General features: G+C 43.1%; 1 protein-coding gene and 1 pseudogene across 1 annotated transcript in view; both read right to left on the minus strand.

Moving 5' to 3' along the window:
- myo (myoglianin) overlaps window positions 1-26,151 on the minus strand; it is a 545,101-nt gene that overhangs the window by 206,449 nt on the left and 312,501 nt on the right. The gene's annotated exons all lie outside the window — the stretch shown is intronic.
- LOC137498600 (mitochondrial carrier homolog 2-like) lies at window positions 7,281-8,076 on the minus strand (annotated as a pseudogene).

The raw sequence follows: 26,151 nt of genomic DNA on the forward strand, positions 1-26,151 counted from the left end.
CTTCAAAACATTCATCCCCTAAGAGGTTTAGATGGTATTAGACTCTCAAAAACACCATGTCCATTATCCCGAAACCGTTTCAGGCACGAACATAACTTTTTTTCATGAAGGGTGGTCTTCCTATCTAAGATGTTAATAAATATTTCAAAACATTCACCCCTTAAAAAAGTATTCATTTCTCCATTACTATTCGACGTACAAAATCAAAATTTCGCAGGTTGGTCGCTTTTACGTCCTAGATGTTAAATCAGATATGGTTTAAAACATTCAAATTCTTCTGTACGGGGTTCAAATGAATGGTAGATTATAAAATAAATAATCATTCCCCCAAAACCATTTGACGTACGAAATGACGACGTATTTTACAGGCTCAGTTGACAGTGGACTCTCCAAAATGTAAAACCTTGAATAATAAGTTTCATTTTAAAACCGTAGCGAAGCACGGGTTTCTTTTTAGTCTTCATATATACAAAATAACATGTTCTGACTGACTGACTGACTGACTGACTGATTCATCATCGCCGAGCCAAAACTACTGGACATAAAGAAATGAAATTTCGGGGATACATTTATACTACAAAGCAGGTGTTCACTAAGAGAGAATTTTCGGATATTCCGTCGCTAAGGGTGTGAAAAAGGGGGAGGGTGAATTTCCAAAATCAGTGCGTTTATATCTCAAAAACTTAACAGTTTAATGACGTGAAAATTGGTACTTGAAATTCCCTTTAAAAATAACGAAACACTTATTTTTTGGGAGGGGATCAACATAGGGGTATGTGTAAAAGGAGTTTAATTCTTTTTTGAGGATGTAAGTAAGAAGTGGACTTAGAACAATACAAGTGGTTTTGACTGGGGGCGGGGAGGGGAAAGTTGGCAAAAATATGCATTTATATGAAACCGTTTGAATTACGAAGTTAACATTTCAAATTATATCCTAGGTGTTAAGTAACATAAGGTTTTACAAAAATTTGACCCCTCAGATAGTTGAATGGGGGTTAAGATCCGAAAACAGATACAGTGTCCGCCTCTGTGGTGTAGTGGTTAGTGTGATTAGCTGCCACCCCCGGAGGCCACGGCCGCCTCTTTCCCTCTTCCTTGTCTATCCTTTCCAATCTTCCCATCCCCCCACAACTCGTTGGCTGAACGGTCAGCGTACTGGCCTTCGGTTCAGAGGGTCCCGGGTTCCATTCCCGGCCGGGTCGGGGATTTTAACCTTCATCGGTTAATTCCAATGGCCCGGGGGCTGGGTGTTTGTGCTGTCCCCAACATCCCTGCAACTCACACACCACACATAACACTATCCTCCACCACAATAACACGCAGTTACCTACATATGGCAGATGCCGCCCACCCTCAATGGAGGGTCTGCCTTACAAGGGCTGCACTCGGCTAGTAATAGCCACACGAAATTATTATTTATCCCCCCGCAAGGCCCTTGTTCAGCATAGCAGGTGAGGCCGCCCGGGCGAGGTACTGGCCATTCTCCCCAGTTGTATCCCCCGACCCATTCTCTCACGCTCCAGGACACTGCCCTTGAGGTGGTAGAGGGGGGATCCCTTGCTGAGTCCGAGAGAGAAACCAACCCTGGAGGGTAAACAGATTAAGAAAGGAAGAAAGAAACAGATACATTAATTCCTTCCTTCGAAACGGTCTAACGTACGAAGACAAAATTCCAAATAGCGTTATATATTTTAAATCCTAGGTATGAAATAGGTCCACCTCTGTGGTGTAGTGGTTAGCCTGATTAGCTGTCACCCCCGAAAGCCCGGGTTCGATTCTAGGCTCTGTCAAAAAATATTTGAAAAATGGTATGAGAGCTGGAATGGGGTCCACTCAGCCTCGGGAGGTCAACTGAGTATAAGTGGGTTCGATTCACACCTCAACCATCTTCGAAGTGGTTTCTCGTGGTTTCGGTGGATACAACTGGGAAGTATGACCGGTACCTCGCCCAGGCGGCCTCACCTGCTATGCTGAACAGGGGCCTTGTGGAGGGATGGGAAGATTGGAAGGGATAGGCAAGGAAGAGGGAAGGAAGCGGCCGTGGCCTTAAGTTAGGTACCATCCCGGCATTCGCCTGGAGGAGAAGTGGGAAACCACGGAAAACCACTTCCAGGATGGCTGAGGTGGGAATCGAACCCACCTCTACTCAGTTGACCTCCCGAGGCTGAGTGGACCCCGTTCCAGCCCTCGTACCACTTTTCAAATTTCGTGGCAGAGCCGGGAATCGAACCTGGGCCTCCGGGGGTGGCAGCTAATCACGCTAACCACTACACCACAGAGGCGGACTGTTTAATACGTACCGCATGCAATAAAGTTCAATACCCGCTATCATGCAAATTGAGTGTGAATGAATGTGTTTGTGGCCCTAAGAAGGGCCGGTTAGTTAGCAGGCCTGACACATACGGACCGGAAATAATAGAAACACAACTGCCCTGACAATGTTTTATCGCAGCAAATGCTCGATGTGATGACCGGTTTGGTTTATGCACATTCGGGCCCTTGTGTCCAATAGATCGTCTTGCGCCCTGAAGCATTCCAGGTGTAATTGCTCTGCAGGCGTCCGTGATAAGTTGCTGGAGCTGATCGGGTTTTCCGGCGCTTGAGTGTAGAAGACGTTCTTCAAATGTCTCAACAAGAAGAAGTCTAACGGCGTTAAATCCGGTGATCTGGCGGGGCAAGAAACAGGGCTTCATCGTCCTAGCTATTTCCCTGGGTGTTCCTCGTTCAGATGGTTACGAACGGGCAAAGTCGAATGTGACGGAGCTCCACCCTGTTGCAACCACGTCGTCAAACGATCGTGCAAGGGCAAATCTTCCAGCAGTAGTGAGAGTTCCTGACGCAGAAAGTGCAGGTAGCGTGGGCCCGTCCAATGCCCTCAAAGAAATAGGGTACAATCAGTTGATCAGCCAAGATTCCACGCCAAACATTCGCTCCGCATCGTACTTGATGGGCCGCCTGTCGCACCCAGTGAGGTTTGTCCGGACTCCAATAGTGCATGCTGTGGCGATTGATGATCCCAATACTGTGGAAGCGCGATTCATCCGAGAACAAGATATGTGATACGAATGCTGCATCATTGTCCAGCCTGCCTAATAGCCACCGACAGAACTCAATTCGAGTTTCGAAATACCGTCCATGGAACTCTTGGTGTAGCTCAAGATGGTATGGATGAAATTTAAGTTCATGCAGTATTCGCCAGTCGGACGGCTGGCTGGTGTTCACCTGTCGTGCAGTCACTTTTGTGCTGATGTGAGGATTATTACGATATGCCTCCAGAACGACCTCTTCTGTTTCACCCGATGTAAGGGGCCTATCGCGGACTGGTGTCTTGCTGGAAATCGCGCCTGTTTTCCTTAGGCGTCCTTCAATACGGCGGAATGTCGTATCAGCCGGGTGTCGCCTTTCGGGATACAGTTCCTGGTACAGACGTAGTGCCTCGCAAACGTTTTGTCATGCTTCCTCATAAATGAGCAGGATGTTTAGGTATTCTTCAGTGGAATACATGCCGAATGATAGCAGAGATTACAATACATTCAGGCCCTAACCAGCGGAGTATGCGCAGGGCACAATATGAATAACAGCGTCATTCAACTGTTTGAATGTGGCAAACGTGGGCCTGTGTTTACGTATTCAAACATCATACCGATGCAAAAATATTTGAAGGATGCAAGATTCGAACCTCCGGTGGCACAGTCCGTCGATTGCCAGGCGAACGTCTAACCACATCCGGTACGCTTCACTGTTGGAAGCATGTTGGTAGTACGACGAGAGCAGAGTACGTACGCCATCCGGTTCGGTGTTTTAGGCATTAATTACTGCAATGTTGTCCGACTCCTTTGGCCACAGGGTTCCCGAGTTCGATACTCGGCAGGGTCGGGAATTTTAACCATAATTGGTTAATTCCACTGGCACGGGGACTGGGTGTATGTGTCGTCTTCATCATCATTTCTTCCTCATCACGACACGCAGGTCGCTACGGGAGTCAAATCAAAAGTCCTGCACCTGACAAGCCGAAGTCCTCGGACCGGACACATCCCGCCAATAAGAGCCATACGCCATTTCATTTTCATTACTGCAATGTTACCTAGTTTTATGCATTGATTCCCCTCTTCGTTACACCCGGTCACGAGGCATGACACGTTAACATAGTTACATGGTAAAAGGACGTTGCTACATGATTTCAAGGCGTCGTGTTTTGTGAACGGATGATGTAACATTTCGCTAGGGTTCAGAATAGTGTGCAAAATATGCTCACTGAACATTAGTACCATACAGTACGCCTGCAGGGGAATAGCACCCCTGTAACCATGTGTACGTTAGTTTTTTTTTTTTTTTTTTTTTTTTTTGCTAGGGGCTTTACGTCGCACCGACACAGATAGGTCTTATGGCGATGTACGTTAGTTCGGTTGCAAAAAATGATATTGGAAGGTGTTGCTGAATCACACTGTCTATACCTCCGTTTCTGTTAATAATCCATTAATATACGAACATAGCGTAATTAACGGCAACGCAAAAGTATTCGTCCTCTATGTTCTCTGTGATGAGACATCATAACATGGGGAAATACATGTGTCAGGATTTTGGCGAGCCGTACGTGCTGACGGAGCAATAGGCCTACGTAAACATCACCTTGAGAGCTAGAATGGTTAAGACAAGGGGAACACACTTTGAACGGGAGCGAATTGAGAAGGACATTCCCAACGACAAATTGCTGAGAAGACAAGAATACCACGACCAAGAGCAGAAGGCACTGTTCACTCATTCAAAACCATTTCAAATGTGATAAATAAACCTAGAACAGGACGTCCTAGGAAGCTCACACAAGGTGAAGAGAGACGCAGCCTACGCACCGTGCCTCAAAATCCGCATGTTTCTAGTCCTGTACTGCGAGAAGACTTAGAATCATGAAGTGGGACGGACAACTGCACCGATACTGTAAGACAAGTGTTACATATAGTTGGTATGAAGGTATAAGCAAAAAGATGCCCTTCACAGGTAAGGTAAACGGATAGAAGAGGTTGGAGTTTGCAAAACAATACAGTATGCCTGCAAGCCGCTTACATTCTGGAGAGGAGTATTTTTATCTAGGAATGTAAATTCAAAGTCCGCCTCTGTGGTGTAGTGGTTAGCGTGATTAGCTGCCACCCCCGGAGGCCCGGGTTCGATTCCCGGCTCTGCCATCCTTGAAGTGGTTTTCCGTGGTTTCCCACTTCTCCTCCAGACGAATGCCGGGATGGTACCTAACATAAGGCCACGGCCGGTTCCTTCCCTCTTCCTTGCCTATCCCTTTCAATCTTCCCATCCCTCCACAAGGCCCCTGTTCAGCATAGCAGGTGAGGCCGCCTGGGCGAGGTACTGGTCATTCTCCCCAGTTGTATCCCCGACCAAGAGTCTGAAGCTCCAGGACACGGCCCTTGAGGTGGTAGAAGTGGGATCCCTCGCTCTGTCCGAGGGAAAAGCCGACCCTGGAGGGTAAACAGATGATGATGATGATGTAAATTCATCTTGTTTGATACGTCCGCAAAAACCCGTGTGTGGGGAAGAAAGGACTAAGAAATACACAGGAGGTGTATGCCGGAGGCTGGTGTATTTGGACATTTTAAAGCAGCAACTGAATCCCACCGTCGAAAAATTATGGTCTGTCATTGACTGCTAATTCAACAAGATATTAACCATAAATATACTGCCTGTGTTGTTAAACACTGGTTGCTTTACAATACACCTTTTGCGCTGCAAACACCTCTCCAGTCGCCAGATTAAAACCCCATATAGCATTTATTGGCGAAACTAAAACAGAGACTGTAGAAAAAGGGGAAAAAGTAAGAAAAGGTGGAAGCCACAATTTCTTGAAGAGTGGCAGAAGGTAGGCCCGTAAATCACAGAAAATCTAGTCCAGACCATGCCGAAGAATCTTCAAGCTGTCATTGCTGCCAAAAGAAATTCAACTGGATACTGAAGAGTTATTAGTTCTATGAGCCAAGTGCGTGTGAAATACAAGTGGACGAATAGTTTTCCTGCACTACTTGTCGGAACAGACAGCTTCAAAAGCCATTGTTTTTAAACATGTTGTGTTATTATTTGATTGTTTAATATTATCACGTTCTAAGTCTCAAATAAAAGGTAACTAATTATTGTAATATGGATTTCCTTACTACCTTTTGTTACGATCTCTCCACTGCATATTCTATATTATTCCTACCTTTGGCTGCCACATTTTCTTCTACCGCTCCTCTACGGTCTTTCACTCTCTACTGCTGTGCTCGCCCGCTGTCATCTACTCTGCTGAACATGTGACTATGACGTCATCTCCCTCAAGACGCTGCGATCTTCGCCTCCTATGCCGCGCGTGTCTGTGCTACATCTATGGACACGTGATTGTGACGTCATGTTTCTGGAACATGCTGGCTTTCCATTTCCGTATACATCTACCATTGTGCTTTATATTCTCGGGCTCCACCTTTCACAAATGAGTCTGTCTTCGTATCGGAGTGGTAGAGTACCAAACTTCTGTGCTAATACCTGCCGACTGTTTGGTGAGCAAGAACTATGAACTTGTTATTTGGACTTCAAAATTTTATTTAGGCTATAACGCCTCTACCCACTTTCGCTCTTGCCAGTTTATACCGGCGTTTAATGTTATGCTTGCAGACTCCATTCTTCTTCTTTTTATACGAACTTTCCTTTGGACAACGAGAACTGTCATCTTAATAACTTACATGGCGTGTTTGCGACGTGTATTACAAGTTCCGCACTTGTGAGTCTTCTTTGTAATACTACCCGGTGAAGTGAATCTTTCCTATAGTTTCGATCCTTATTTCCTTTCCCTTTCCTGTTTTGTATTTTTCTTCTTCCTTACCCTGCATTCTTTCATTGGAGTGCTTTCGTGATTAACAATACTCTACTCCTATTGCATCTGGTTTTCACCGTTCGCAATTCTTTTCTTGATGTTCATTAAACTGTTTCATATTGTAAATGTGGCATATTTCGCTCGCTTTCCGTGCTTTCATTTTTTTGTATTGTTAGGCAAAATTCTTATCTGGTGTTTCCTATCTTATGACTGATGTTTATTTATTCTACTTGTTGATTGTTAAATATATTTATTTATCTTGTTTGTATTTGCTTTTCTCTTGTCCCTTTTCACTTCCTCTGGGTGCTCTTTACCTTCTCGCTGCGCGTTTGGTTACTACTTATTTCACTTGTACGCTGCTTTTCTACTTTATCACCGTTAATATTCACTTATCCTAATATTGCTTATTGCTAGTCTCCTAGCAAAGCGTCTACTACTGCCCATAGTTCATTACAAGTTTGGTAGCAGAGCGTGGTCTTCCAGCAAGTAGTTCTGAATTTTTCACAGCCATAAAGGTACTCACTACCTGGAAAGGATAAGTGACAGCGGACGGAAGAAAATTCATTGAGGCTGATACATAGGTACGGATATCTCTATCATCTACAAGATAGCGATTAATGGCAAATGTGAGTGTTGTTGAAATAGCTAAGGATGTTATGTCACCCAGTATCCTTGGGATTATTCCACTGAAGAATCCAAGAATACCATTCTTGATAAATTATACGAATAAAGCCAAAGATACCAATATCTTTTGTTTCACCTTCAACAAATTGAGCCATCATACGTACAGCTATCACAGTAAAAGGCTGGCTGGTTATAATGGCTGCAGTCCGAGCAATTATATTTCGAGTTAACCTCTGGTCATATCTCCACCTCCTTTCCTCTTCTGTAATATCATCTTCATCAGGCTTATCCTCTTCATTAAATTTTAAATGATCTGATACTTTATTGAACTCTATGCCGCTAACTGCATTGGCACAAAGTTTCGGGGTCAAACCACGGTAGCATCCAGTCAATCTATCAACGCTCTAAATATAAGACACGCACTGAAACACATTTGGCAAGGCAAGAGCCGGTTTCCCAAACAGGGTTTTGGTAGGATATGGAGGGATGGGTTCATGACCAATTTGTATCAAAACTTTAGCATATTTGATAGGATGAGAAGTAGTGTTTACTAGAATCCTGAAAGCTATTAGCGACCATGTGCTAACCTCCTTAGAATTTGACATTTCTGTTCAGCGTATTATTTACTAATTTAAAAATATTACAAATTTCCATTCATCAATAATCACCGGCCATACCTTATGCGCCCATTAAAGATACACGCCTTCCATAGATTTAGGAATAATACTTCTCAGCAGCTCGTCTTAAATACTTTACTTGCTCAATTTTCGGATGTTGTTAAGGAACATTTTGGTACTGCTCGTAATTATGAAGCTCATATTGATCTTGTGGATAATTCCCCCGTCAGTTCGCCACCTTACCATCTAAGTCCACTTCGTATGAAACTTTTAGAGCAACATATTTCTAAAATGCTTTCTGACGGTACAATTATCCCTTCTACATCTAATTATGCCTCACCGGCTTTTCTTGTTAATAAGCCTGATCACTCTACGCGTTTTGTTGTAGACTACCGTCGTCACAATGACAAGATAAAATATGATGCCTATCCTCTTCCCAAGATGCAAAATGCTTTTCAATGTTTTGCCAATGCTAAACATTTTTTCATATTTGATTGTAACTCCGCTTTTCATCAAATTCCTTTAGATTCTGCTAGCTCTAAGCTCACTGCTTATATTACGCCTAATGGTCTTTATCAATTTACCAAACTTTCTTTTGTCTTAAATGTAGGATCCCAGGTTATGCAACGTCTTGTCGATTCAATCTTTTCCGACATTAAATACAAATATCTCTATACATACGTGGATGATCTATTGATTTTTCTCCCGATTTTGATTCCCATGTTACTTGTCTTACGGAAGTCCTTTCTCGTCTTTGTACTGCTGGTCTTACCATCAACCCTTCTAACATTTCTCTCGCTCAAACTTCTGTTAAATTTTTAGGGCATATTATTTCTTCACAGGGTGATTCTCTTGATCCTGACCGTACTGCTGCTATTACTCAACTTTCTCCCCCTAAAAATATTAAGCAATTGAGCACATTTTTAGGAATGGTTTCTTTTTATAACCGTTTAATTCCCAACTTTTCGCATATTGCTGAACCCCTGCACTACCTTAAACGTAATAATGTTAAATTTCTTTGGACACATACTCAAAAACATGCTTTTTCTATCCTCAAATATCTTCTTATTAAAGTTCCTATCCTGCAGTTTCCAGACTTTTCTTTACCTTTCGAAGTACACATCGACGCTTCTAATCATGCGATTTCTGGTATTCTTAATCAAGTAGTTGATGGCACCTCTTTGCCCATTGCCTATTACAGTAGACTTCTTTCTCTTACTGAACGCAATTATTCTATCTATGTATGTGCAAACCTTAACCTTGGTGACTATCCTCGAATATTTTTTTGATTACCTTAATCACAAAGAATTATTAAAACTGATAATCAGGCCCTTTCATGGCTTCTCCAAAATCCTCCCAAAATCGGCAAAATTGGCCGCTGGTTATTGCGTCTTTCAAGGTTTAAATTTTCTCTTAAATTCGTTTCCAATACACAGAATTCTATTGCTGATGCCTTATCCCGTTTATTTGATACCCCTTCTTCTGACATTTCTCCTTCCCCTTCTGATTCGCAGTTGTTTACCACCTTTGACTCACCCCCGTTGGATAACTTAATTTATTCATTAATTGAATTCCCTTTATCTTTTCAGTCTTGCCACTCTCATCAACTTCATGATAATTTTTGCATTCAAACGAAAACCTGCTTTCTGATCCCTCATAACGAGGTCCTTCTTCGTCATCTCAAGGTCTTTTTCTGTTTAAGCCCTACCCTAAATCTTCTGCTAGAGTCGCTGTCCCCTCTCTTTTTCAACCTATGATACTTTCTTATTATCACTCTTCTCCCATGGGAGGTCATTTTGGTTTTGCCAGGACTTACGCTCGTATTTCTTCTCTATTTTTGGCCACAAATGCGCAAAAGCATTCGTCAATATGTTTCCGCTTGCGAATCTTGTCAGTTGGCTAAGCCTTTCAATACTAAATCTGCTGGCATACATTCTGCTTTTCTTCCATATTATCCACCTAAAAAAATTATTGATCTTTCTTTTTTTGCTAGTGGATTTACGTCGCAACGACACAGATAGGTCTTATGGCGACGATGGGATAGGAAAGGCCTAGGAGTTGGAAGGAAGCGGTCGTGGCCTTAATTAAGGTACAGCCTGGTGTGAAAATGGGAAACCACGGAAAACCAACTTCAGGACTGCCGACAGTCGAATTCTAACCCACTATCTCCCGGATGCAAGCTCACAACTGCGCGCCCCTAACCGCGCGGCTAATTCGCCCGGTTTTTATTGATCTAGTTGGACCTTTTGTTCGCTCATCGCGTGGTAAAACCTATATTTTCACCTTATTAGATTTTTTCTAAATATTTGGCTCTTCATCCTTTACGCGCAATTACTTCCTACATTATTATTAATCTTCTCTCTAACACTATATTTCCTCTTATTGGCCTACCCTCAAATTTAGTGTCTGATAATGCCTCCATTTTCACTTCTAAAGTTTTTTCACATATGTTTCCAATTAGGTATTAAGAGAATTAATACCTCTCCATATTATCCCCAGGCTAACAATGTCGAACGTTATCATCGTACTCTTAAAATTGCTCTTTCAATCTTCCACAACTCCTACCATAAGGATGGGGATGTAAATCTCTCAGCCCTAGCCATTGCTTTTAATTCTAGTACATATAAATTCTGCCACCCGCCAAACACCCGCTAAACGTTTTTAGGCCGAGATCTTGACACTCCCTTGTCTGTTAATTGGGATCTTCACAACCTTTTAGAATCCGATGATTCTAAATCTACGGAATCTCTCTGAACCGAAGCCCTTTCTAGTCTTCGTACTGCTCAACTAATCTCTAAAAAAACACATGACTCTCGTCACATATCTTCTGCCTTTAAACTTGGTGATATGGTTCTCCGTAAGCACCCCCAAAGCTCTTCCAGTGATCAGTTTTCTGCTAAGTTAGGCCCTCGGTGGATAGGCCCATTTCGTATTGGCTAGGAATGGGAAGGAAATGGCCGTGGACTTAATTAAGGTGAAGCCCCTGCATTTGCCTGGTGTGTAAATGGAAAACCATGGAAAACCATATTCAGGACTGCCTTCAGTGGAGTTCGAATCCACTATCTTCCGATTGAAAGCTCACAGCTGAACGCCCTTAACCGCACGGCCAACCCTCACGGTGATTTGTTCAGAGCCTTTAACTTTATGCACAAATTAGTCTCTTTAACACATCGTACTCATTCACACAATCTGTAAGAAAATATTCCTCATAGGAGTTGGAAACAATCGGGTTCATAATTTGGAATGCAATGTTTCCAATACTTATTACCAAATCTCTTCGAACCGTTAGCCCTCCTTGGTTAATATCATATATCTACAAATCACGCATATTCTCTCCAACCACTAGTTGTTCACAGTCCTCACATGCCAACTTAGTAAAACATTTGAAAGACGCGTAGCCGGAAATATAAGAGAAGGGTTGAATTGTCATTTTCTTTCTCATCCACTGGTAATCAACTATTAAGAATATCTTCAAAATGTTCGCCCATATCGCTGAATGTACAATGTACAGTAGACTTTCATCACTAGAATTGTCAGAATTGAAATACAGGGATTCAAGGTGTAATGCTATCATTCCGTATCTAGCAGATTTTATTCAAAGAATTTGCTTGCCCTAATTTTCTTTTCTGCATCAATTAACTGGGTGAAAGTAATGTTGTAATTTACACCACCAAATTATGTGTACATGGTAAATCGTTTTTCTAACATCAGTCTGACCCAAGCAGTATATATTTTACATTCTCAATTTCTAGACAAAATTTGATTGCTTCTGTTAGCTCTTTTGTACTCTTGATTAGGGCTCTTCCTGTGTCAGTGGTTAAAGAGCCACATTTCAAAGACTCGAGTTCTAATTTCATCCAATTTTGTAACCAGGTTTCAAAATCTTCAAGGAACTGGAACCTGAAGTAAGAAATGGAACACAATGCATCACAAAATTTGTTCATTCTCCGAATTCCGTTTCAGCTACATTTTATATTAACAACAGGCCACAATTTACGTATGATGTCAATGAACTGTGCAGTAGCCTTATATCCTATAAAATCAAAGATATCTCAGTACTTCCGTCGAAAACTTTTAAGACTAGTGACACTTCTTCCCTCTCTATGTTGCTAGGATATAGAGTTTTATATTTTAATTTTTACCGTTTTTCAGAATGTTGTTGTTCTCCCTACATATTTCTCTGAGGCAGCTGAACTTAGATTTCATTAATGATTCCCCACCGTCGACCGAGATTTCAGATTCAAATTCAGGAAACATTAAGTTTTAATGGCCCTTTGGTTTATCCAATTGTTTCTTACATTTTTTAGGATGTGAACACTGTCATACATCCAACATATAAGATGGTCAATATTAGGCATAAAACATTTCCTTAGTCGTCTGACCATTCAACAAATTAAACATATTTTAATTTACTTTGTAATTCTCAAAAATGACATCCGAAACCTTGAAATTGCACTCTTCTGGAAGTTTAAAAACTTTCTTGATATTTTTTTACAATTTGTTTTACGTCGCACCAACGCGGATAGGTCTTATGGCGTCGATGGGACAGGAAAGGCCTAGGAGTGGGAAGGAAGAAGCCGTGGCCTTAATTGACTACTAATACTACCCACCATTTGATTGGTGTGAAAATGGGAAACCACGAAAAACTATCTTAAGTGCTGTCGACAGTGTGGCTCGAATCCACTTTCTCCCGGATGCAAGCTCACAGCTGCGCGCCCGTAACCGCATGGCCAACTCCCCCTGTTTTCTTGATTATTTGTAACATTTCTGGCCCTAAGACTGTCTTTATGGGATACAAAACAACTGCACGTTTAACTGAAGAAAATGCTGAGAATATTAAAGAGGCAGGAACAGTTCTTGGTCTCTGCAAGTAGATCGGGACTTCCAATGAAACCTCTAATGTTTACACGTCTGTAGTGTACTCCTTCGTTCACATATATTTCATCCAATTGCAAGATAACCCATCTTTCTATGCCAGTTAATTTTTCACCGACAACTTCAGAAAAATGGAGGCAGGCTGAATGGCGCAAATGGTTGAGGCGCTGGCCTTCTGACCCCAACTTGGCAGGTTCAATCCTGGCTCAGTCCGGTGGTATTTGAAGGTTCTCGCCTCGCGTCGGTAGATTTACTGGCACGTATTCCGGCACCTCGGCGTCTCCGAAAACTTTAAATTTAGTTAACGGGACATACAGCAAAATACATGCAACATAATTATTAGAAAAATGGACATTCTCTTGTCTTCGTGAAATACACTGAAGAAAATGGAAATTGCAACACCCAGAAGGAGTGATGCTACATTACTGCAATTGAACATTCAGAACGAGTGTTCAGTTGTGATTCGATGATTATACTTTCAGTTCCCCCTGACCGCAATTTTGGACAGCAATCAATATAGGATGTGCCCACCACGAGCTGCAATACATTGATGAATTCGTCGAGGCATGGAGTCAATAAGGCCCTGGATCGCTTCCTGAGGAATTCTGGCCCATGCTTGCTGCACTGCACGGGTCAGTTGTTCCAGAGTTGTGGGTGGCTGAGAACGGTTGGCCAGTTGTCGACCTATCATGTCCCACACATGCTCAATAGGACTGAGGTCCGGGGATCTGGCGGGCCATTCTAAGGTTGTGCTGTCGTGGAGAGCTTCTCTGGAGATGCGTGCAGTGTGAACCCGGGCATTATCCTGCTGAAACATCCCATTAGCAATGTTCGCCATCATAGGGACAACCACTAGATTGAGTACCCTATCAACGTACTGTCGAGCAGTCATAGTGCCCTCAACAAGCACTAATTGTGATTTCACATTAAAGCCAATAGCTCCCCACACCATAATGCTTGGTGTTGGCTCTGTGTGCCTCTCGACAATAAGATCTGGGCGGCCCCTCTCCCCGGTACGTCGGCGTACACGATTCCGGCGATCACTGCGGGCAAGACAGAAGCGCGATTCATCACTAAAGACGACCCTATGCCATTCGTCAACCCACGTCGATCTTTCTCGACACCAGGCCAGCTTTACACGTCGCTGTTGTGGGGTCAATGGGACACCTTTATGTAGGGACACGGGCTCGTAAGCCAGCTGCACGCAGGCAACTGTTTGTTGTGTAACGTGGGGTGCCACAGCTGCTCGAATTTGCGCTGCTGTTGCATGGGGTTTCATCCGGGCCATCCGAATGATGCGGCGATCCTCTCTCACAGTTGTCTGACGCGCTGGGCCTGTGCCAGGTCTACGAGTGTCGGTACCTTCATTTGACCACTGCTGCCATACACGTTGTACAGTAGATGCCTGTCGGTCAACACGTGCAGAGACAGTCCTTAGCGATAATCCAGCCTCACACAGCCCAATTATCCGAGCCCTCTCAAACGAGGACAGTTATTGGTAGCATGCTCTTCTCCGTCGTCGAGGCATGTTTTACGGGGAACACTTCACTGCACAGACTGCAAGTCAACTACGCTACACCAGAGTCCGTATACTGGAGTTGGTTCCTCCGAGACCAATCACGTGGGGAGACCTGTAGCAACAATCCAATGGGTTTGAAACTTTGATCGTTTACATATCTATATGGCGTCGTTCCATATCTTGAAAATCAACACAAACGACCAATGCCTTCATGGTGTTGCAATTTCCATTTTTTTTTGCGAGTTGTTTTACGTCGCACCGACACAGATAGGTCTTACGGCGACGATGGGACAGGAATGGGCTAGGAGTGGGAAGGAAGCGGCCGTGGCCTTAATTAAGGTACAGCCCCAGCATTTGCCTGGTGTGAAAATGGGAAACCACGGAAAACCATTTTCAGGGCTGCCGACAGTGGGGTTCTTTCATTTTCTTATGTGTATGTAAAGGACTAGTGAGATTTTGAATATATTTCTGATGTAACTTTTATTGGCCCTAATTGCCTCATAACATTTTCTAGACTGTAGGTAAATAAGTAATGCTCTCAAAACCATTCTTGGAATTACTTCTTTTGGAACTGAAAATTAAGGAAAAATTGTTCTCAGTAGAATTCAACTGTTCAGTAGGATTTCATTGTCATTATTTACAAAACCTTCTTTTAAGTTCGGAAGGTTAGCTTTCACAGTTTTCACTAATGTATTTACAGGTGGAGGATTTTGGTCTTCATCCCTTAAGTGAATTATTAAGTGTCGCGGACAGCTCCACTTCTGTAACATTAGCTGTGGTCCTAGAATTTCACTCACCTCTTGATAACTAACCTCATTTTCATTTAAATGTGCAAAAACTTTCATATTCCTATTTATATTTATATAAGATGTATATAAGTTTTATATAAGATTTAGCTGAATTGTAAGCGTATTCGCCTTCGGTTAGGAGGGGGCCGAGTCGGAGATGTTATCATTAAATGGTTACTTTTTTTTTTTTTTTTTTTTTTTTGCTAGTTGCTTTACGTCGCACCGACACAGATAGGTCTTACGGCGACGATGGGACAGGGAAGGGCTAGGAGTTGGAAGGAAGCGGCCGTGGCCTTAATTAAGGTACAGCCCCAGCATTTGCCTGGTGTGAGAATGGGAAACCACGGAAAACCATTTTCAGGGCTGCCGACAGTGGGGTTCGAACCTACTATCTCCCGAATACTGGATACTGGCCGCAATTAAGCGACTGCAGCTATCGAGCTCGGTAAATGGTTACTTCCCCTTGCTCGGGGACTGAATATTTTTGCTGTCCCAAACATTCCTGCTAGTTACACACCACACACAACACTGTCCTTCACTATTATAACACAAGTTCCTATACACTCATTGGAGTATCTGCCTTACATGGGCTGCATCAGGCTAGGAATAGCCACACGAAATTGTTATTTACAGTATTTATATAAGACTGAACATCCATACATCCAAACTTAACTGTGTATAATGCTACTTTATATTCGGATATTTTCAAATTAAGCACCTTATTTTTAGTTTGAATATCCGCCACATTACCAGGAATTTCCTGCACACATTGTCCCAAATTTCCGGCACTGTCGTTTACAGCAAACCTTTTTGAACTCCTCTACCTCAAAAATTTTTGAACCTTCTACAATTTCCAGTACTCTGTCATCTGGACTTCTTTTTCTTTGAGAAAAAGAAAGTCAATCCATAGAAAGTTGGAATAGAACCAGCTTTCGGTTTCGGTCTGTCACAAAAACCTTTTACTCACCTGTGACATTCCTATATCGAAGTTCAGGTTGTAAGCAGTCTGGCTCAAAATGTTTCATGCACACGACAGTCGACTCTGAATGCCTTTTCTCGGAATATTTTTCACCCAATTGATTATGTAACACTTTTTCTTTCGGATATTTCTTATTTTGCTCGAGTTTCAACGACGCAGTAACACATTGAAGGTTTTCGGTGACGCCACGATGGGAAAGGGGGAGGAAGCGGCCGCGGCCTTAATTAAGATGTGAAAATGGGAAAGAACAGAAATCAGTTTTCAAGGCTGCCGACGATGGGGTTCGAATCCACCATTTCCCGAATGGAAGCTCACAGCTACGCGAACATCACCACACAGCGAACTCACTTGGTTATAGGATAAGAAAGAAAAAGGAAACACTGTATATTTTTAACTTTTGACACCTTTTACGGGATAATTGTACTTGCAAACCGGTTGCACAACATTTTCGCGGCATTTTCACAAACATAATTATAAAACTGCATAAAAAGCATTCAACAGCACGTGGCCTCAGTTCACAGCGTAACTTAGTGCGAGGCGAATGAGAGATCAAAACGCATGACCTCGAGGCCTCGTGACGTTACGCTCCCCTCCACCAGCAGAGTACACCGTGCCAGATCCCACACATCGCCAACGATGTTGGTACCTTTTCCTGCTTATCTTACGTTGTTGGTACCAACGTGTAAAACCACCACTTTCTCCTTACCCTCCCCCTTGCCTTCCAATTTCTTCAACATCTATCTTAACCTACGTAATTACCGGATAACATTCTACCCTGCTTCCCTTTCCTCCGCACATTTTTCCCCTTGTGCCTAATAATAAAGTCCCCCATGACCAGACCCTCAACTCTACCCTCATCATTATACCCCGTACCCTCCTGGTCTCCCTGTTATTCATTGCGGGGTGCAGAACCTACTTCCTCCTCCCTTTTCTCCCTCACATGACCCTGTTCCACTTCCTTCTTCCTATCCTCTACGTTTCCCTTTCCTAACTTTCCCATTTCTCTTACACCCCCTTCTGTAACACGTGATACATCCAGTAAACAAGGACTAGAATACGCTGGGTGAATTTCAACACCTCTATGATCAGTTGCAAAGTGATCTAAAGAAATATTATGTATAATTTTTAGTGACTACGCCAACGTTTTACTACCTACATATTAAATAAAATACAACTAATAATACTCAAGAAGTGGACAAATATTTAATCCAAACCTCATCCTTATTTAAAAATAAACAATGAAACTACAAATACCGTAGTTTCAAATTAGCAATCTTTAAAATTTAAGCACCTCCACTGAAGCATGGCCTGCTTGTACATGTAGGCAATTAAAATGCCCGGCGGTAGAGGCTTAATAATAATAATAATAATAATAATAATAATAATAATAATAATAATAATAATAATAATAATAATAATAATGTACGTGTATGTTCCGTCCATTAGCTGACATAGGTGGCCTAGACATTATTGAAGAGGTGTACTTAGGTAAATATGTTGGTACCTTTTCCTGCGTGTCTTACGTTGTTGGTACCAACGTGTAAAACTACCACTTTCTCCTTCATCATCTGTCTTAACCTAATTCCTGGGTAACTTCTACCCTGCTTCCCTTTCCTCCACACATTTTCCTCATGTGCCTAACAATTGAGTCCCCCACGACCAGTCTCTCAACTCTACTCGCATCATTATAAGCCGTCCCCTCCTGGTCTCCCTGATATTCACTGCGGGGAAGGAGTGAGGTAGTTTTCCGTTGCTTTCCTCGCGGAACCAGAAGTTGCTATTAAAATCAGTCCACCAAGTCCACTGATGCACGCACCAGCCAACTCTCTGAGCGACATTTGGACACCATTCACAGCAGGAACTGGCTGAATAAGGAATTGAATTACTAGCATCGCCCATACCTCAGTCACTTTCATATTGTCCAAGCCAAGGATAAGACTGTGACAGATCAACGAAAGTAACAAAATTGTTCTAGCCCACACCAGAAGACACAGTGCACTGTAAACATTACGTCTCGCCAGCAAAGGAATAATAATAATAATAATAATAATAATAATAATAATAATAATAATAATAATAATAATAATAATAATAATAATAATAATTGCCGGAGTTGTTGCTGTTTAGCGTATTAAGCCATTTCACAGAATTGTTCGCGATGCGTGCAGTGACTTTCCTCATTCCACTTTTCTAAATATGTACATTCATTATGAAGATACTATATTTTCTCATTTCTGCTCCAGCTTGCCCCAAAGCTTATCTAAAAGAAAGAGACTGCGGTGTTGTGTATTCCCTGGCCCCACAGAGCATTACGAATGAAAACATCACTAATTGAGTGATCGAGATTCATGTTTTAGTCCGCCTTTGTGGTATAGTGGTTAGTGTGATTAGCTGCCATCCCCGGAGGCCCGGGTTCGATTCCCGGCTCTGCCACGAAATTTGAAGAGTGGTACGAGGGCTGGAACGGGGTCCACTCAGCCTCGGGAGGTCAACTGAGTAGAGGTGGATTCGATTCCCACTTCAGCCATCCTCGGAGTGGTTTTTCGCGGTTTCCCACTTCTCCTCCAGGCAAATGCCGGAATGGTACCTAACTTAAGGCCACGGCCGCTTCCTTCCCTCTTCCTTGTCTATCCCTTCTAATATTCCCATCCCCCCCGCAAGGCCCCTGTTCAGCATAGCAGATGAGGCCGCTTGGGCGAGGTACTGGTCATCCTCCCCCGTTGTACCCCCCAACCCAGGGTCTGAGGCTCCAGGACACTGCCTTTGAGGCGGTAGAGGTGGGATCCCTCGCTGAGTCCGAGGGAAAAACCGACCCTGTGGGGTAAACAGATAAAGAATAATAATAAGATATTCATATTTTATAGTAAGATATAAGAGAAGTGAAATCAAATTAATTTGATTGCTATGCTTTGCTCTCTTCTTCTGGTGCAAGTGACTCAGCTCTTAACTGCATTATGCGAGTTTCGACTTGCAAGCATGACTTTGATTTCGCTGCTTTTTTAGCAGCTTTGCTCTCCGCTCCATTATGTATTCAGCGTTACAACTGGCGTGGCGAGAGGACTAACCTTCGAGCTCGGGGCACCGAAGAGCTTTTGGCACAGGCTTGTGGCAAAACGGGTGAAAGCCACCAAAGCTTCCAAACCTACGAGTGGTCGGTCATAGATACAGGTCGCTTGTAAACGTTTAGAGTGCAACTGTTTAATCCTCCACTCTTTCTGTGATAGCTTTACGTTTGGTAACTACATCCGTACATAAAAACAAAGCCTAAACGCAACGGCCCATTAGGGCCTTAGCCTGCCAAGACAACTGCTGTCCAACCTGATTGTCTATGGATATTGATGTGCCACGTGGTAAAAGTGACAACACCCCCAGCCATATTTCTTGACTGTCTTACCTGGGTCTGCTGGCTTTCGTATCAGACAGCTCTTCAGTTAGTGAATCACTTTCTAGCACGCAGTCCACAATTAAAACGACAGGTCTAGCTGGAAATCGAACCTGGAGTCTCCGAGAAAGGGACAGGCACGTTACCGCTACATCACGGGGCTGGCATATCGTGATCTTACTGTTACTTGATGTGATTTCTGATAGATGAAGATGTTCATTGATTGGACGAAATACAATGTTTTTGAATCACCGATTACGTTGGCTGCGTGGTTGGGGTCGATTAGCTGTGAGCTTTCGCTTCGGTAGGTTAGAATCCCTCTGTCGACAGTCCTGAAGGTAGTTTCCCATGTATAGATCAGACAAGTGTACCTTAATTAAGAGCACGGCAGCCACCTTCCAATCCTGGGGCCTTCCCATCCTTATGTCGCCAAAAGCCTCCGATGTGTTAGTGCGACATTAAACCATTAGCAAAGAAAACAGTTCCTGTCTCAGCTCTTAGGCCTTCTAGTCGAGTTTGACCTACTGAACGCAGTTTGGAGGATTTTCCATCATAAAACAGGTTGCTATTTTCAAGTACCTTCAAGCATCTATATGTCTGACTCTCTGATTAGATCTCTTCTATAGGAACTTCCGGGCTCGAATTCCAACACAGCGAGAGATCGATGTCTCTTGACTTACCGGTACATTAGAGTACCCTTCAGCGTCTCTTATGATCAAAGAATGACAGCGTCCCCTTTCCTTCTTTTTCTGACACGTTTCCCATACTCTTGCGATCTGTGGCGCACATGTGGATTTAGCTTTACAGCCTGATGCCCTTCCTGACGTCAACACTAGGTGGAGATGTGTTTCTGTGGTGGCTGGTAGTGTAAAAACAGCATGTGCGTTACAAGACAACATTGTCAACAACATAAATAATACACCCATTGTAATTGACTAAGATTCTACCCTTTTGAGGCTCGACGCCCACATTTCGGGAGAAGTGCGTACAATGATATCACTATCTGGAGTTCCATTACTGTCATTATGTCCATCTATAGCAGGGCCTCTCAGGCTGCATGCACTGTGCACGGTGCAAAAGACGACTTCGCTTGGTTGACCAGAGTGCAGACCCCCACTCCACGATTTGGAGCAATAGCGCTGTCTCTCTCTTTCCCCACGCCTGTCTCGCTCGTTCCCCCTGTCTCCCTCTTCCTCACTTGCTCGGTAGCGCTCCAAATCCAAGCCGAGTTGAGCTGAGTTGAGCCGAGCTTAGCCGAGTAGCCCAGAGACGAAGCGTTGGTCCGAGCCGAGCCGAGCGGGACCGATACACTGGGCACGGAGCTCTTGCGCCTCGATTTGCACGCTTGAGATTTTGGGCGTTTGAGAAGCCCTGATCTATGTAATTAAATTGCACTTTTTCCATCCATAGTTCGCACATATGTGATCCTTATATCTGTGTGACTTCTGGCCTGCCCTCTATATGTACAAAATAATAATCATATTCGGAATGATTTCAGAAGTAGTCCAAAATACGAACACATCGACAGGTCCTGGGTCAAACCTCGTATCTTTAGGAAGAAGTCCTGAAAATCAGCCGTTCAGCGATCTTAAAGCAAGTCAAATATCTAGTGCAAATTTTCTTAACACGAAGGACCAAGGAACCCTTACAAAATCTATATAGCTATATGATATATAGCAGCCGTGACGTTTACATGCAGGATATAGGATATTGTAGCACCTAGTAGGAACATTGTTACTCTTAACAGTTAACTGGCCACAAAGGGATTACAGAATGTTAACAGTAAGTGAGGTTATGACAATAAGCTCTGAGAACACATAGTCAATAAAATTGTTGGGAAATTTGAATTACACTGATATTCAGAGATTAAAATGTATATATGTCTTCGTCCCGGCCCCGTGGTGTAGGGGTAGCGTGCCTGCCTCTCACCCGGAGGCCCCGGGTTCGATTCCCGGCCAGGTCAGGGATTTTTACCTGGACCTGAGGGCTGGTTCGAGGTCCACTCAGCCTACGTGATTAGAATTGAGGAGCTATCTGACGGTGAGATAGCGGCCCCGGTCTAGAAAGCCAAGAATAACGGCCGAGAGGATTCGTCGTGCTGACCCCACGACACCTCGTAATCTGCAGGCCTTCGGGCTGAGCAGCGGTCGCTTGGTAGGCCAAGGCCTTTCAAGGGCTGTAGTGCCATGGGGGTTTATATGTCTTCGTATGTGTCCATTGTTTCTGAAGACAATACTGTTTGTTCTAGTTATTCTCAAATGTTTTCAACTTTGTCCTTGTTTCTTGATCATTTTGGAGACTTGAGGTGTTTTGACTCGCTTTCCTGATTATTTACAACTTTGCCTTTGTTGCTACATCATCGTGTGAGCTCGAGGCGTGACTTTCCGGAGTATTTCGTTTTCTATTTTTGGATGATTATTATTTTGTAAGTGTCTTAAACAAGGACTCGAAAGGAAGCTACGATTGGAGATGTTCGCTACATTTTTCGTATCACCTGACCTTTCTAATATTCTTCCGACAATACTGCATGTTACATGAAGATTGTGGCTCTGTTAAGTCCTGCAACCTTGCTTCATATTGAAGCTCATGTGGGTGCAGCTGGTAGTACGCTCAAACGAATATCTCAGTGCCATTGCAAGGATTGGATACGGTTGTTATCCACAAACAGAGTGTTTGCGATAAGAATATGTGAGACGGAGTCAGTGAAGGGCTCAATGGTTGGAGGACAATGGTCCGAAACCCTGACGCATGTAATGTGTGAAATTACTGGGTGAATGTTATCTGCTGTACTGTCTTACTCTTGTATCGCTACAGAAAGAATGGATTAAGTGCAGCGAAATGGTGACCAGGAAGGTACTTCTGGTTTGAGTCATTTACTTCCTCATTTTCAGTATGATGGAAGAGAAGAAATGAAGAACGGGCGAGTTGACAGTGCGCTTAGGGGCGCGCAGCTGTGAGCTTGCATTCGGGAGTAGTGATGGGACATTCGATTCATTTTACTGAATCGATTCATTTGATTCCGTTCACGTTACTGAATCGATACAGTGATCCGATTCACGGCACATTAGTCACCGCTCCTACTGCATCTGTGTAGTATGTGCTGGTAAGACAGCAGCAACAGCATACAGTGCTCGCAGCTACCATCTGGTATTCATACCATGAACTCCTTTCTTAGAAAAAAATGCTAGTCACTCTAATACATCGAAGGTTTCCGACGACGCAGGGTGGGAAAGGTTAGGATTAGGAAGGTAGCAGCCATGGCCTGAATTAAGGTACAGTCCCAGCATTTCCTGGTGTGAAAATGGGGAAACTACGGAAAACCATCTTAATGGCTGCCGACGGTGGGATTCGAACCCACCATCCCCCGAACGCAAGCGCATAACTACGCGATACTAACCGCACGACAACTCGCTCAGTCATTTTTGAAAATAGGTATTTTTCTATCAGCTGAGAATTTTTTAAATCGTCATATTTTGTATAGGCTACCCGAGATGTACAGTAGCCCGCTGGTTTTCTGATTCGGCATACTGTTGGTTAAGTTATTGCGTCTGTCCACATATGATTGAAGTCTTGTGCAACGATGTGACATATGAACTGAGAGAATACTGAGCCGTTCTTCCCAATATAAAACAGGTACTTTTGAGTGGTCATGAGCATGACTCATAGTCATAGGGCAGGCTAGAGTAGAGTTTGTCAAATGTCAACTAAGTTATAATACTAAGATTCATTAAACTAATAAATAGTATAACCTAATAGCCTACCTACTTACTAGCTACTTCAGAATTATTTTTTGACTACCTTTTTAACACTGAAAATAAAACCATCTATTATTTAAACCACCCTGTAAGAAGAGGACAGTGAATGCAAATGGGTATTATTTTCAAATGAGCTGAGCTCGAGAATCCATTATAGCATACGATTCTTTCAGTGTACTGTACCATGGCTCACTGTATGTCTCGCTACAGCGGAAGCTCGGCTCTCCGCCAGTGTCCAACTGTCCAGTGTGCCGATAAGGAGCCGTGTATCTTGTGTCTCACTGAACCGTGCTCGTTCACGATTCTTTCGGTGTGCCATGGCTCACTGTATGTCTCGCTGCAGCGGAAGCTCGGCTCTCCGCGTGTCCAGTGAGCCGATAAGGAGCCGTGTGTATCTTGTGTCTCACTGAGCCGCGCTCGTTCACGATTCTTTCGATGTGCCATGATTGACTGTCTCGCTGCAGTGGAAGCTCGGCTCCCCGTCAACGTCCAGTGAGTGCGCCACTCAGCACTGTCCGCTGGGAGTTAGCTGAATCATGTGCCGTGAGCTCGCCGTTCCTGTGAATCGATTCACTCGGACACTCGAATGAATCGGTACACTGCTTCGAGTCAAGCATTCAGTAGCCAACACTATTCGGGAGATAGGTGGTTCGAATCCCACTGTCGGCAGCCCATTTTCTGTACTTTAATTAAGGCCACAACCGCTTTCTTCCCACTCCTAGGCCTTTCCTGTCCCATCGTCGTGATAAGACCTATCTGTGTCGATGTGACGTAAAGCAACTTAAAAAAGAAAAAAGAAGAAGAAAGGAAGTTATTTGAAGAGTTAGGTGTTGAAGCTTTCAACAACTTTGACAATTTGAATTATACTTTTAATGATTGCCAAATTAGAAAGATTAAATAATAATATTCATTTGGGTGGAGCTGTAGTAAAACAGTTTGGCCCATGACAACGACGTGGTCTGAGATGCGCCCTGCAATCTTAGAGCCTGAAAAGAGGTGCGGCGAGTATGACATGAAAATTAGCATTTCCGAAACTAAAGTGATGCCAGTAGGGAAGAAAGGGTGTTGAATGTCAGATGGGGAATACAAAGCTGGAACAGATGGATCAATTCAAGCACTTAGAAAGTGCAATTCCCCAGGATGGTAGTCTAAGTGAAATTGAATCACGGTGTAATAAAGATGATACAGTGAGCTCACCGTTCTGATCAATGGTTTTCTGTAAGAAAGAAGTGAGTTCTCATACGAACAACCTTAACATCAGTCTGTTTTCTAACTGACTTTGCTTTACGGGAATGAAAGCTGAATAGTCTCAGTATAACTAATTTGTTAGAAGTAACAGATATGAAGGTAGAGAGAAATATTGCGGTTACAAACACGTAGGAACAATGGAAAGAGGGTGCTCGGAAGGAGGAGACAAAAGCTACTACTACTATTATCACTACTGATCTGCATTTAGGGCAGTCGCCCAGGTGGCAGATTCCCTATCTGTTGTTTTCCTAGCCTTTTCTTAAATGACCGTAAAGAAATTGGAAAATTATTGAACATTTCCGTTGGTAAGTTATTCCAATCCCTAACTTCCCTTCCTACAAACGAATATTTGCCCCAATTTGTCCGCTTGAATTCCAACTTTATCTTCATATTATGATCTTTCCTACTTTTAAAGACACCACTCAAACTTATTTGTCTACTGATGTCCTCCCAGGCCATCTCTCGACTGACAGCTCGGAACATACCACTTAATTCAGCAGCTCGTCTCCTTTCTCCCAAGTCTTCCCAGCCCAAACTTTGCAACATCTTTGTAACGCTACTCTTTTGTCGGAAATCACCCAGAACAAATCGAGCTGCTTTTCTTTGGATTTTTTCCAGTTCTTGAATCAAGTAACCCTGGTGAGGGTCCCATACACTTTAACTATATTCTAGTTGGGGTCTTACCAGAGACTTATATGCCCTCTCCTTTAGATCCTTACTACAACCCCTAAATACCCTCATAACCATGTGCAGAGATCTGTACCCTTTATTAACAATCATATTTATGTGATTACCCCAATGAAGGTCTTTTCTTATATTAACACGTAGGTACTTACAATGATCCCCAAAAGGAACTTTCACCCCATCAACGCAGTAATTAAAACTCAGAGGACTTTTCCTATTTGTGAAACTCACAACGTGACTTTTAACCCCGTTCATTATCATACCATTGCCCACCGTCCATCCCACAACACTATCAAGGTCACCCTGCTGCCGCTCACAATCTTGTAACTTATTTATTAGGAGTGAACTCGATGGATGAAGTTATACGCAAAAGTTGGCTTCGGTGGTGAGGTCATGTCAGGCGAATGGAGGAGGATACCGTAATGGGCTCGGCTATGGATGGTAATTAAAGTAGAAGAAGACGAAGGTGACGATTGTTAGACTCAGCTTTTAATTATTTAATGATAAGAGGTGTGGAACTAAACGAGACCGCAAATACAGGATTGTGGATCAATCAATCTATCAGTCATCAGTGATGTGCATCTAGAGCTGTCACCCAGGTGGCAGATTCCCTATCAATTGTGAGGATTTTCTTAAACATTTTCAAACAACTTAGACATTTATCAAAATTTTCCTTGATAATATATTTCAGTCCCTTACTACTCGTCCTATAAAAGAATATTTTCTCCAATTCGTCCTCTTGAATTTCAAAGTTATATTCATATTGCGATATTTCCTACCTTTAAAAGCTCGGCCCAAGCTTATTCGTCTGCCAGTAACATTCCACGCGATCT

The sequence above is a fragment of the Anabrus simplex genome, chromosome 2 (assembly GCF_040414725.1).
Source record: "Anabrus simplex isolate iqAnaSimp1 chromosome 2, ASM4041472v1, whole genome shotgun sequence".
Taxonomy (NCBI): Eukaryota; Metazoa; Arthropoda; class Insecta; order Orthoptera; family Tettigoniidae; genus Anabrus; species Anabrus simplex.